The following is a 13,097-nucleotide window of genomic DNA, read 5'->3' as shown; positions in this document are numbered from 1 at the left end:
GAAATTGCATTAGTAATAAATTCATATGAATTTACAAAAGAATTAGAACTTTCCTGGGTAAAGTTTATTGAGGGAGTTAACCACTTTGATAATATGGTTAACTCTGCTATTCCATTACCAATTCCTCCATTATCAAAAGAGATTCCTATGAATCCAATGAACAAAGTGAAAAGTAGTAATATAAGAAGAGGAAATAACATAGTATTTCCCGTTTCATGCGGATAGGCAAAAGTTTTTTTAGCCCCAAAAGACGTAGTAAAGGATCCTATCCTATTTCTTGTATTACCTTGAATTTTTGGTATATTTTGTGAAAAAAAAGAAACTCCACTCTTCGTTGTTGATAAAACGAAATCCCTATTCACTCCTTTGGGTATCCTTTTTCCCCATAAGGATATTGAATACAAGGAACTCTCTTTAGTGCTACTGTAATTTTGAAAATGAACACGCAAATACCCATCAAATGTAAGTAAATATATCCGAAACATATAAAAGGCAGTTAATCCTGCAGTAAAGGAGGCTATTATTCCAAAAAAGGGCGAATACAACCAACTATTACTAAGGATTTCATCTTTGGACCAGAAGCAAGCAAGAGGTGGAATACCACAAAGAGAAAGTGTACCCCATAAAAAAGTAGTTCTTGTGATTGGAATGTATTTTCTTAAACCGCCCATAAGAACCATATTTTGACTTTTATCTGGTGAATATCCAACAAGAGGTTCCATTGAATGAATAACGGATCCGGATCCCAAGAACAATAAAGCTTTTGAATAAGCATGAGTGATCAAATGGAATAAAGCAGCTTGATAAGAACCTATACCTAGAGCTAACATCATATAACCCAATTGAGACATTGTAGAATAGGCTAAGCTTCTTTTAATATCTCTCTGAGCAAGAGCTAAAGTAGCTCCTAAGAATAGTGTTATTGTACCTACTAAAGAAATAAAACTCATTATCAAAGGTAAAGATATGAAAAGAGGAAGAAGTCGAGCTAGAAGAAAAATTCCCGCAGCAACCATAGTTGCTGCGTGTATAAGAGCCGAAATAGGAGTGGGCCCTTCCATAGCATCGGGTAACCATACGTGAAGAGGGAATTGTGCGGATTTCGCAACTGCACCAAGGAATAATAAAAAAGCACACAAAGTAGTAAGTAAAGAGTTAATTCCATTATTAGGAATCCAGTTATTAGCTATTTTGAACAAATCCCTAAACTCTAAACTACCTGTTATCCAAAAAAAACCTAAAATTCCTAATAATAGACCAAAATCCCCTACACGATTAGTTACAAAAGCTTTTTGACAAGCACTCGCTGCGATTGGTCGTGTAAACCAAAAGCCTATCAATAAATAAGAACACATTCCCACGAGTTCCCAAAAAAAATAAATTTGTATCAAATTGGAGCTAGTAACCAATCCCAACATGGAAGTATTGAAAAAACTTATATAAACAAAAAATCTCAAATATCCTTCATCGTGAGACATATAACCATCACTATAAATAAGAACCAGGATTCCTACAGTAGTAATTAGTATTAACATAATAGAAGTAAGTGGGTCAATCAAGTATCCAAATTCTAAAGAAAAATCATTATTGACGGTCCAAGACCATAGATATTGATAGATCGAACTTCCATTTATTTGTTGAATAGACAGTTGAACTGAGAATACCATAGCTATACTTAAGAGTAAAACACTAGGAAAAGCCCATATGCGACGAAGATTTTTTGTTGCTGTCGGAATAAGAATAAGGCCAAATCCCATTGACATAATAACTGGAAGTGGGAGAAGAGGGATTACCCATGCATATTGATATGTATGTTCCATAAGAAAAGAAATTGCAATTTTTACTTCAATTTTTACTTCAATTTTTCTATAAAATTGTTTCCGATTCACCAAACCAATTCTTATCTCTTTCTGAAAGAATAAATAAAAAGAATAAGAAAAAATACTGAAATTCTTAATTTTTCCAAAATTTATCTCATTGAAATAATTAAAAATTAAGAATGGGTTTAGTTGGTTAAATTAAAAAAGTTAATAAAATAACTAGGTAACGAAGTTATTTTATTAACTAAATAAAGATATTTATAAAAATAAAAAAAAAAAAGTGGAATCATTTTACTTTCTATTCATAATTCATTTTTATATTTCTTTAAAACAAAGATGAAACAGCTCTCTTGTTCCATAATTAACTGATTGAGTGAATTCCAATGAAAACCTATGTTTATAAGAAATTATCGAATAGTCCTTACTTCATATAGAACTAAAATTCTAATGACTATAAATTACCTAAGTTTTAGAATGTCTTGTTTAAGAGACTCAGTATTTTTTGTTTTGATTGGAATTCCTTTCCTTTATGGAATACCATTCTGAACTTAATTAACTATTTTCATTTTCCCTTCTTTTTATCCCCCCGTCTTATCTTATATGGGGGATAGGCTTCCATACCATATATCTATATATGGAGTATACTTGATATATAAATAGATATAAATAGATTTAAATGAGAAACCCTTCTATATATTCTATATTATTAAAAAAAAAGTATAAAATATATAAAGAAAAAATGTTAAAAAATTCTTGTTGTCTTATCCGCATTAGACAAAATGAAGTAAAAAATAATTCAAAATTTAAGTATCTTTCAGTATCTAAGTATAAATACTAATAAAAAGAAGAAAGAAGGATTGATTTGCAGCAATAGATGTCTTTCACATACAACTAGAAAAAAGTAATTTCCTTTTTGAATGGCAGTTCCAAAAAAACGTACTTCAATGTCAAAAAAGCGTATTCGTAAAAATATTTGGAAGAAAAAGACTTATTTTTCCATAGTACAATCTTATTCTTTAGTAAAATCAAGATCATTTTCGAGCGGTAATGAGCATCCAAAACCAAAGGGTTTTTCTGGGCAACAAACAAATAATAAGATTTTGGAATAATATGAATTGACTTATCAAAAAAGAATTCCAATTATTTAATAATTTGGATTCTTCTTTGAATGTACTTTTATGTGTCGAATTACTCGGTACAATATTCTTAGAACAAAAAACCCCTCTTATCTTATATATACAAGAAAAAAAAAGTTTTGTTTGGTATACTGTGTGCTAAGTATTCTTTTCCTATCAATGAACTTTTCATAATTTTCCTAATAGAATCCTCATATTCTATTAGGAAAATTATGAAAAGTGGAGTATTCTTACAATAGGACTTACAACTTCCACCTATCTTCTCCAAAATCATAAGGTTAGTAAATCTTATTAATAAGAGCATAAAGACTTTCATTCTAGAAATTTTTAAAAAATCCAAAAAGCCTTTTCTATTTATCCATTTTATTTTAATTTCATCATTAAATAGAAACCCTTTTGGATTTTTTTCATTGTATTGAAAGAATTTTCAAAATGTAAAGGGGAAATTAATTAGAAAAAATTAGTTCTATAATTGCAAGTTAGAAAAAAGAAGTTCCAACTCTTTCAAGCAGTGTTTGTGTTTCTATTGGGCAAAGCAAGAGTTTATTGTAAAAAAAAAAAATGGAAACGATACTACCAAACGAAGTCTATTTTAATGAAAACTCTAATGTTCCTAAATTTTATGGACTTTCCCAATATCGACGATTCCCAAGATAATAGCTATTATTCTTTTAAGTTACCTATTATTTGAAGTTAGCCGCCATGGTGAAATTGGTAGACACGCTGCTCTTAGGAAGCAGTGCTCAAGCATCTCGGTTCGAATCCGAGTGGCGGCATTCTTGAAAAAGAATACAATAGATTAGAAATCAATTCGAAATTTACAATTTTGTAATGGGACCTTCCCCTTATGCTATTTGCAACTTTAGAACATATACTAACTCATATCTCTTTCTCAACGATTTCAATTGTGATTACGATTCATTTTATAACCTTATTAGTTCGTGAACTTGGAGGATTACGCGATTCGTCAGAAAAAGGAATGATAGTTACTTTTTTCTCTATAACAGGATTCTTAGTTTCTCGTTGGGCTTCCTCGGGACATTTTCCATTAAGTAATTTATATGAGTCATTGATCTTCCTTTCATGGGCCCTGTATATTCTTCATACCATTCCTAAAATACAGAACTCTAAAAATGATTTAAGCACAATAACTACGCCAAGTACTATTTTAACGCAAGGCTTTGCCACATCGGGTCTTTTAACTGAAATGCATCAATCCACGATACTAGTACCTGCTCTACAATCTCAGTGGTTAATGATGCATGTCAGTATGATGTTATTAAGCTATGCAACTCTTTTGTGCGGATCCTTATTATCTGCCGCTATTCTAATCATTAGATTTCGAAATAATTTCCATTTCTTTTCTAAAAAGAAAAAAAATGTTTTAAATAAAACATTTTTCTTTAGTGATATTAAATATTTTTATGCAAAAAGAAGTGCTTTAAAAAGAACCTCTGTCCCTTCATTTCCAAATTATTACAAATATCAATTAACGGAGCGTTTGGATTCTTGGAGTTATCGTGTCATTAGGCCTAGGATTTACCCTTTTAACCGTAGGTATTCTTTGTGGAGCAGTATGGGCTAATGAGGCCTGGGGATCCTATTGGAATTGGGATCCTAAGGAAACTTGGGCATTTATTACTTGGACCATATTCGCAATTTATTTACATAGTAGAACAAATCCAAATTGGAAGGGTACGAATTCTGCACTTATAGCTTTGATAGGATTTCTTATAATTTGGATTTGTTATTTTGGTATAAATCTATTAGGAATAGGCTTACATAGTTATGGTTCGTTTACATTAACACCTAAATGATTACATAAAATAAAACCTTCATGAAATGAAGGTTTTTACTTTTATGTTTTATTTGAGAACCCCTTGAACGCCTTATCAAAGGGTTCTCAAAAATTCGAGATAGATCTAATTATACTTTTTTACTTATTTCTGCATTATATACTTTTTTACTTATTTCTGCATTAATAGAGCAGACGAGTAAAAAAAAGCAAACCTATTTAGGATAATAATTGGATAAGAGAGCCTCTACCCTGTCAACGGATAGGGAGAGAACAAAATCTGGATAAATACCAATTCCTATTACTGGTAAAAAGATACAGATTAAAATAAAGAGTTCTCGTGGTCCAGAATCCACAAAATTTGCGTTTGGAACATTAAATAGCTTGTATCCATAGAACATCTGGCGTAACATAGATAATAAATAAATAGGAGTTAATATCATTCCAATTGCCATTACAAAAGTAATTAGTGTTTTTGGCATTAACAGAAATTTTGGACTAGTAATTAGTCCAAAAAATACTACTAATTCTGCGACAAAACCACTCATTCCTGGTAAGGCAAGAGAAGCCATTGAAAAGCTACTAAACATGGTAAAAATTTTAGGCATTGGGATAGATATTCCCCCCAGTTCTTCGAGATAAACAAGACGCATTCTATCAGAAGCGGTTCCTGCCAAGAAAAAAAGTGTAGCACCAATAAATCCATGGGATAATATTTGTAAAATAGCTCCATTGAGTCCAATGTTGGTTATGGAACCAATTCCTATAATTATGAAACCCATGTGAGATACAGAGGAATAAGCTATTCTTTTTTTGAAATTTCGTTGACCAAGAGAAGTTGAAGCTGCATAGATTATTTGGATCGCTCCTATTATTACTAACCAGGGCGAAAATAGATAATGAGCATGAGGTAACAATTCCATGTTGATCCGAATCAATCCATATGCTCCCATCTTTAATAATATTCCCGCTAAAAGCATACATGTACTATAATGTGCTTCCCCATGGGTATCTGGTAACCACGTATGTAGGGGTATAATCGGCAATTTGACAGCATAAGCAATAAGGAAGCCAAAATATAAAAGTATTTCCAAGGTTGCAGGGTATGATTGATTAATTAATCTTTCCAAATCTAATCCTGGTTCGTTGGAACCATATAAGCCCATACCCAGAACTCCGATTAAGAAAAAAATGGAACCGCCTGCAGTATACAAAATAAACTTTGTAGCTGAATATAGACGCCTCTTCCCCCCCCACATGGATAAAAGTAAGTAAACAGGAATTAATTCTAACTCCCACATGATAAAAAAAAGTAAAAGGTCTCGCGAAGAAAATAATCCTATTTGACCACTATACATTGCGAGCATCAGGAAATAGAATAATCGCGAATTCCGTGTAATTGGCCAAGCTGCTAAAGTAGCTAAAGTAGTGATAAATCCTGTCAATAAAATAGATCCTAATGAAAGTCCATCGATTCCCAATCTCCAGTGGAAATCGAAGACATCTATCCATTTATAATCCTCCTTTAATTGGATTAAGGGATCCTCCAGTTGGAAATGATAACAGAACGCATAAGTCATTAGAAGGAATTCTAATAAACAAATAGATATAGTATACCACCTAACGACTTTGTTTCCCTTATGAGGTAAAAAGAAAATTAATGAACCTGCAAATATCGGCAAAACAACAAGTATTGTTAACCAAGGAAAATAACTCATGATAAAGTGATAAAGACAAGATACGTTTTGACCAGAAAAGCCCGTGCTCGATTATTTCGAGCACAGGCTTCTTCGGTAAAGAGGAATCAGACGATTCGAGTGAAGTTTTTTGTAACGTATCAATAAGATAGAGCCATGCTACGTGTTGTTTCAGGCCCTAAATAAACGCGGACACTTAAAAAATCTGTCGGGCAGGCAGATTCACATCTCTTACAACCCACACAATCTTCGGTTCTCGGCGCGGAAGCAATTTGCTTGGCTTTACATCCATCCCAGGGTATCATTTCTAATACATCTGTTGGACAAGCTCGTACACATTGAGTGCATCCTATACATGTATCGTAAATTTTTACGGAATGTGACATTGGATCTATAAATTTTTCTTTTCAACATAAAATTTTTCGATCTGGTAAAAATGAAATTAGTACTATAATGAGTCATATGTATTGTAGACACCAGACGAAGCAATGGTTTATCCAAACTTCAAAAAAAAAAATCTATTTTTTAATCTGTTTGTGAGAAAGCGTGAAGAGAGCCAAGAGACTTTAATTTTGGATTTCAACAATAAATAAGAAATAAGAAAGAATTTTACGAATTGTACAGACGAATTCGAATTAGCCAATAAATTGGCTATCGTCTTTTCAATATAAATTATTGCAATATTCAAATTGCAATATCAATGAATTACAAATACAAAAATTCATTTAAGTGAAAAAGAATACTATGCAATAATCTACTAAAAAAAATGGATATTCTCAAATAATACTAAGAAAATAGTATTGATTTCTATTTATTTTAATATGTGCGCCTTTGTTTAGAGGATTCTATGTCTAATTATTCAAAAGTCTAATTATTCAATAAATTAGATTGATTGATACGAGTGGATTTCCTATTACGATGGATGGAAGAAAGAATGGATAGTCCAATAGCGGCTTCAGCAGCTGCAAGGGCTATAACAAAAATTGCGAAAATATCTCCTTTTAATTGGCGACTATCAAATAGATCAGAAAATGTTACGAGATTTAGATTAATTGAATTCAGTATAAGTTCAAGACATATTAGAGCTCTAACCATGTTTCGGCTTGTGATCAATCCATAGATACCAATCGAAAATAAATAGACACTCAAAAAAAGTACATGCTCAAACATCATTAACTAACTCCTTATCAATCTCGATTCATTTCAATATGAGGGCAAGAATTGAACCGATTCAATTAATTACAATAGAACAATTACACAACAAAAGAAAAAAAAAAAAAAAAAAAAAGGAGGTATTTGTTGGCAGTAGATGGATTTTACTAAATCAAAATTGTGATTCTTTAGTTATTTATTTTAGATTTGCAATTCTTATAATTTGTACTTTTTCTAAGTTTTCTTATTGCCGAGCCATAGTAATTGCACCTATTAAAGAAACTAGAAGAATTATGGAAATGAGTTCAAACGGAAGATAAAAATCGGTTGCTAAATGAATTCCAATTTGTTGAACATTATTTATGAGACCCTGTTCTACTATTTGGTTTGATCTTGTAGTCCAAAGAATTCCATACCACGACGTATCTGGGATAGTAGTCATTAGTGAAAAAACAATAGTTATACAAACGAGTGAAGTGAACCCATCTCCAATAGTCCAATAATTCTTATCTTTAGACCATTCTGAGCCATTTACGAACATTACAGCGAATATGATCAAGACATTTATGGCTCCCACATAAATAAGAAGTTGTGCGACAGCTACAAAGTAGGAATTTAATAAAAAATAGAATAAGGATATACAAACAAGAACTAATCCCAGCGAAAAGGCAGAATAAATGGGGTTGGTAAGTAATACTACTCCTAGACCCCCTAGTAGAAGAACAAATCCCCCAAATAGCATAAGAATCTCATGTATTGGTCCAGGTAAATCCATTATGGATAAAAAGAAATTAATAGTATAAAATTTTTCATGAACTGACTAAAACTAAAGGATTCAAGGAAGGAAAAAAGGATTAGGGTATTTTTTTGTGTATAAACTTATAGTTATAAATTATATTATATCACGAAAATCTAGTCTGATTTAAAATAAGAAATAATTTCCAATAAGCAGTAGTTTTTCGTTTTTCTTTATAGTTTAATTTTAAAGTTTAATAAAGAATTATTAGATTTTTATAACAGAAAGACAAAATCAAAGTTTAGTAATCAGTAATCGTTCTTGAATTCGAAGATTTTTCTTTGTTTATTTTACTTTCAGACGAATTCCTAATTGTTTGAATTGTGTAATCTCCCATTATGGAGATTGGTAACCGACTTAAAGCAATTTGATTGTAATTCAATTCATGACGATCATAGGTAGAAAGTTCATATTCTTCAGTCATTGATAAACAGCTTGTTGGACAGTACTCAACACAATTGCCACAAAATATACAAACTCCGAAATCAATACTATAATTAAGCAATTGTTTTCTTTTAATATCCTTTTCAAATCTCCAATCCACAACGGGTAAATCTATCGGACATACGCGAACACATACTTCACAAGCAATACATTTATCAAATTCAAAGTGGATTCGCCCTCGGAAACGCTCTGGTGTAATTGATTTTTCATAAGGGTAGTGAATCGTTATAGGTAAACGATTTGTGTGGGATAAGGTAGTTATGAAACTTTGACCTATGTACCTTGTAGCACGTATTGTTTGTTGACCATAACTCATGAACCCAGTTACCATAGGGAACATATTCATTCTAAATATCTATGAAAAAGATATGTTTCTTTCTCTTGTTTGAGAGAGCTTTTGTGTTGAAAATATTCTTACTATTATTGTATTATCTTATTTATAGTGAAACAAGTTGAGAAGAGGTTGTTAATAAGAGATTGCCCAGGGAAATAGGTAAAAGAAATTTCCATCCAAGATTTAATAACTGATCCATTCTCATCCTCGGTAAAGTCCATCTTATTGTGATAGAAATGAAGAGAAATAAATAAGCTTTAGTTAATGTAATAAATATACCCATTGTCATTTCCAAAATTCCAACTGCTTTATTCATTTGGAAAAAATCAAAAAAGGATATATAGGGAATAGATAAATTCCACCCGCCCAAGTAGAGAACTGTTACAAATAAAGAAGAAACTAATAAATTTAGGTAAGAAACAAGATAAAATAAACCATATTTGATACCGGAATATTCAGTTTGGTAACCTGCTACTAATTCTTCCTCCGCTTCTGGTAAATCAAAGGGTAATCTTTCACATTCTGCCAAAGAAGAAATTAAAAAAACCAGAAAACCTATAGGCTGACGCCAAATATTCCATCCAAAAAAACCGTATTTTGACTGTGCTTCAACTATATCAACTGTACTTGAACTGTTAGATAATCATAGTCGGTGATAACATCACAGTTCCCACCGCTATTTCAAAACCGTACATGAAACCTTAGCTTCATACGGCTTCTCTATGATCAGAAAAAGGAAAGGACTGTTTTGTTCCTAGCCCCGGGGGCGTAGATAGAATTAGATAAAATAAAATAGATTTGAAAGTCCTAAATTAGACCAAAGGAATTCCGTCTGCTAGAATAAGAAAAAGCGCTTCCGAATTGATCTCATCCTTTATAATATAATGAAAATTTTTCTTTGTTCAGTAATAACTTAATCTTGGAATAAAACACTTGTTACTTGTTATAGGAATTCAATTAATAAATGGAAAGAGTTGGGTATTAGTTCATGAGCAATTCTGCATGAATATGGATAGAGGAAGGAAATAATGAAAATTTTTTCTAGTGCACTCCATATCTTTTTTACTATTCTTCTTTCCCCAGGGAGGGGGTATTTAAAAAGAAAAAATGGATAAAGGGTTAATTCGTTCTTGATAGCCATTTCCTTAACAAGTGAATGGGAACATACTCTGGATCGGAATCCGAAGAAAGTACTACTTGATAATTTCTACAAATTGCAAGTCCTTATTATGATTCCTTTTATGGGCAAAAATCTCTAATGTTTTAGATTTTCCATTACTAATCCTTTATGTACTTTAGTGTTCCTAACCCTTCACTAACTTTTGGTGGATTCTTCTTATGGATTATTAAGTTATAGTAATAACTAGGAGTATTCTAGTAATGGAATTCCATATCGTGAATCCTTTATTCTTGGCCGCTTCAAGATATGATGACTAATTAAAAAATATCAACCTTGGGATAAAGAGTTTACACTGCTTATGTTTACTTCCACTTTTTTCTTGTACGTAGGAAATGAGATTTTTTCTTTTTACTACAAATTTATAAGCTGTTTTGTTTCACTCATATAGCTATCTAGTTTAACTTACCAACCCAAATACTAAATAAGAAAAGGAATATAAATAGTTAATGGATTTTATAGGAAAAAGATCTATTTTAACGAATCACACGTAGAGATATTGCTAGCACACAAAAAGTTAATGGTATTTCATAACTAATGGATTGAGCAGCAGCTCGTAGACCGCCTGAAAAAGAATATTTATTATTTGAGCTATATCCTGCCATAAGAAGACCAATAGGAGCTATACTTGAAATGGCAATCCATAAAAAAACACCAATACTAAGATCGGCTAAAACAAAATGATATCCCAAAGGGATAACTAAAAAACTTAATAAAACTGATATGACTGCTATAGAGGGTCCAATGCTAAATAAAGAAATATCTCCTCGGGATGGCAGAATATCTTCTTTAAAAAGTAGCTTAGTCCCATCTGCTATAGCTTGAAGCAGGCCCAGGGGGCCAGCATATTCAGGACCAATACGTTGTTGTATCGACGCAGATATTTCTCTTTCTAACCACACAATTACGAGTACCTCTATTGTTATTCCCAAAAGGAGGGTCAAAATGGGTAGAATCGATATCAGTCCATAGACTTCTTTTAATAATTCCAATTTCGAAAAAGAATTGATAGTTTCTACCTCTACCCTATCTATTATCATTTCAACGATCAACTTCCCCCATAATGATATCTATACTACCTAATATCGTCATGATATCAGCCAATTTCATTTTTTTAACTAGCTGAGGAAGAATTTGCAAATTAATAAACCCGGGTGGACGGATTTTCCATCTCCAGGGGAAAAGGCTATCATCTCCTACTAGATAAATCCCTAATTCACCTTTTGGGGCTTCTACTCTTACATAAAGCTCTTGTCTTGACAATTCAAAATTGGGCGAAGGTTTTTTACCAAGAAATTTATACTCAAAATCATTCCATTCAGAATTATTTTCTTTCTTAAAGCGTCGGACTTCTAAATTTTCATAAGGTCCTCCAGGAATTTTTTCTACAGCTTGTTGAATTATTTTGATGGATTCCCTCATTTCACCAATTCGTACTAAATAGCGAGCTAACGAATCCCCTTCTTTTTGCCATTGGACTTTCCAATCAAATTGGTTGTAAGACTCATAAGGATCTACTTTACGAAGATCCCATTGTATTCCAGAAGCTCGTAACATCGGTCCCGATAAGCCCCAATTTACTGCTTCTTCTCCGCTAATAAAACCTACTCCTTCAACTCGCTCTAAAAAAATTGGATTCTGTGTAATAAGTTGTTGATATTCAACAACTCCGCGTAAAAAATAATCACAGAAATCTAAACATTTATCGATCCATCCATAAGGTAGATCGGCGGCTACTCCTCCGATGCGAAAGTAATTGTGCATCATTCGCATACCTGTAGCAGCTTCAAATAGATCATATATTAATTCTCTCTCTCTAAAAATATAGAAAAAAGGAGTCTGTGCGCCGAGATCCGCCATAAAAGGTCCAAGCCATAGCAAGTGAGAAGCTATCCGGCTTAATTCTAACATAATTACCCTAATATAGCTGGCTCTTTGTGGTATTTGAATATTCTCCAAGAATTCTGGTGCATTTACTGTTATTGCTTCTGTAAACATAGTAGCTAAATAATCCCACCTTGTTACATAAGGTAAGTATTGTATAATAGTTCGGTTTTCCGCGATTTTTTCCATTCCTCTGTGTAAATACCCTAATATGGGTTCACAATCAATAACATCCTCACCATCGAGAGTAACGATCAGTCGAAGAACACCATGCATTGATGGGTGTTGAGGGCCCATATTGACTATCATGAGATCTTTTCTTGTAAGCGGTAGACTCATATCCTTTCTTCCTTAATTCATTATTCCATGAAAATGGATTATTCCATGAATTCCTCAAAGCGAGGCTCATCAAAATGAAAAATCTAAGACTACTATAAGACTACTAAAAAAATAATAAAACAAGAAAAAAATTTGAACGATTAAATTACTGCTCCCGAATATTCAACTGACCGATTAATTTCTTATAACGTACTCTATTTTTCTTTGCCAAATAAGCCAGCAAACGTCGACGTTTTCCCAAAAGTCTTCGTAGACCTCTTTCCGATGAAAAATCTTTTTTGTGTAATTCCAAATGTGAAGCAAGTCTCCGTATCTTATTGGTGAAACTGAATACTTGAAATTCAACAGAACCCCTGTTTTCTTCTTTTTCTTCTTTAACCATAAATCCAAAAATTTTTCTACCTCCTTTCTTTTTCATGTATTTTTCTGATCAGGAAAAATACAAAATTATGTCAGTTATTTTGAAGTTATTCTAATCTCGTACACACACAAATTTGCAATTATTCATCTACTACTGGAATTT

Source organism: Triticum urartu, unplaced genomic scaffold, assembly GCF_056163025.1.
Source record: "Triticum urartu cultivar PI428250 unplaced genomic scaffold, HENAU_Tu73 scaffold249, whole genome shotgun sequence".
Lineage (NCBI taxonomy): Eukaryota > Viridiplantae > Streptophyta > Magnoliopsida > Poales > Poaceae > Triticum > Triticum urartu.
The sequence above is the reverse complement of the archived record's forward strand: the minus strand, read 5'-3'. Positions refer to the sequence as shown.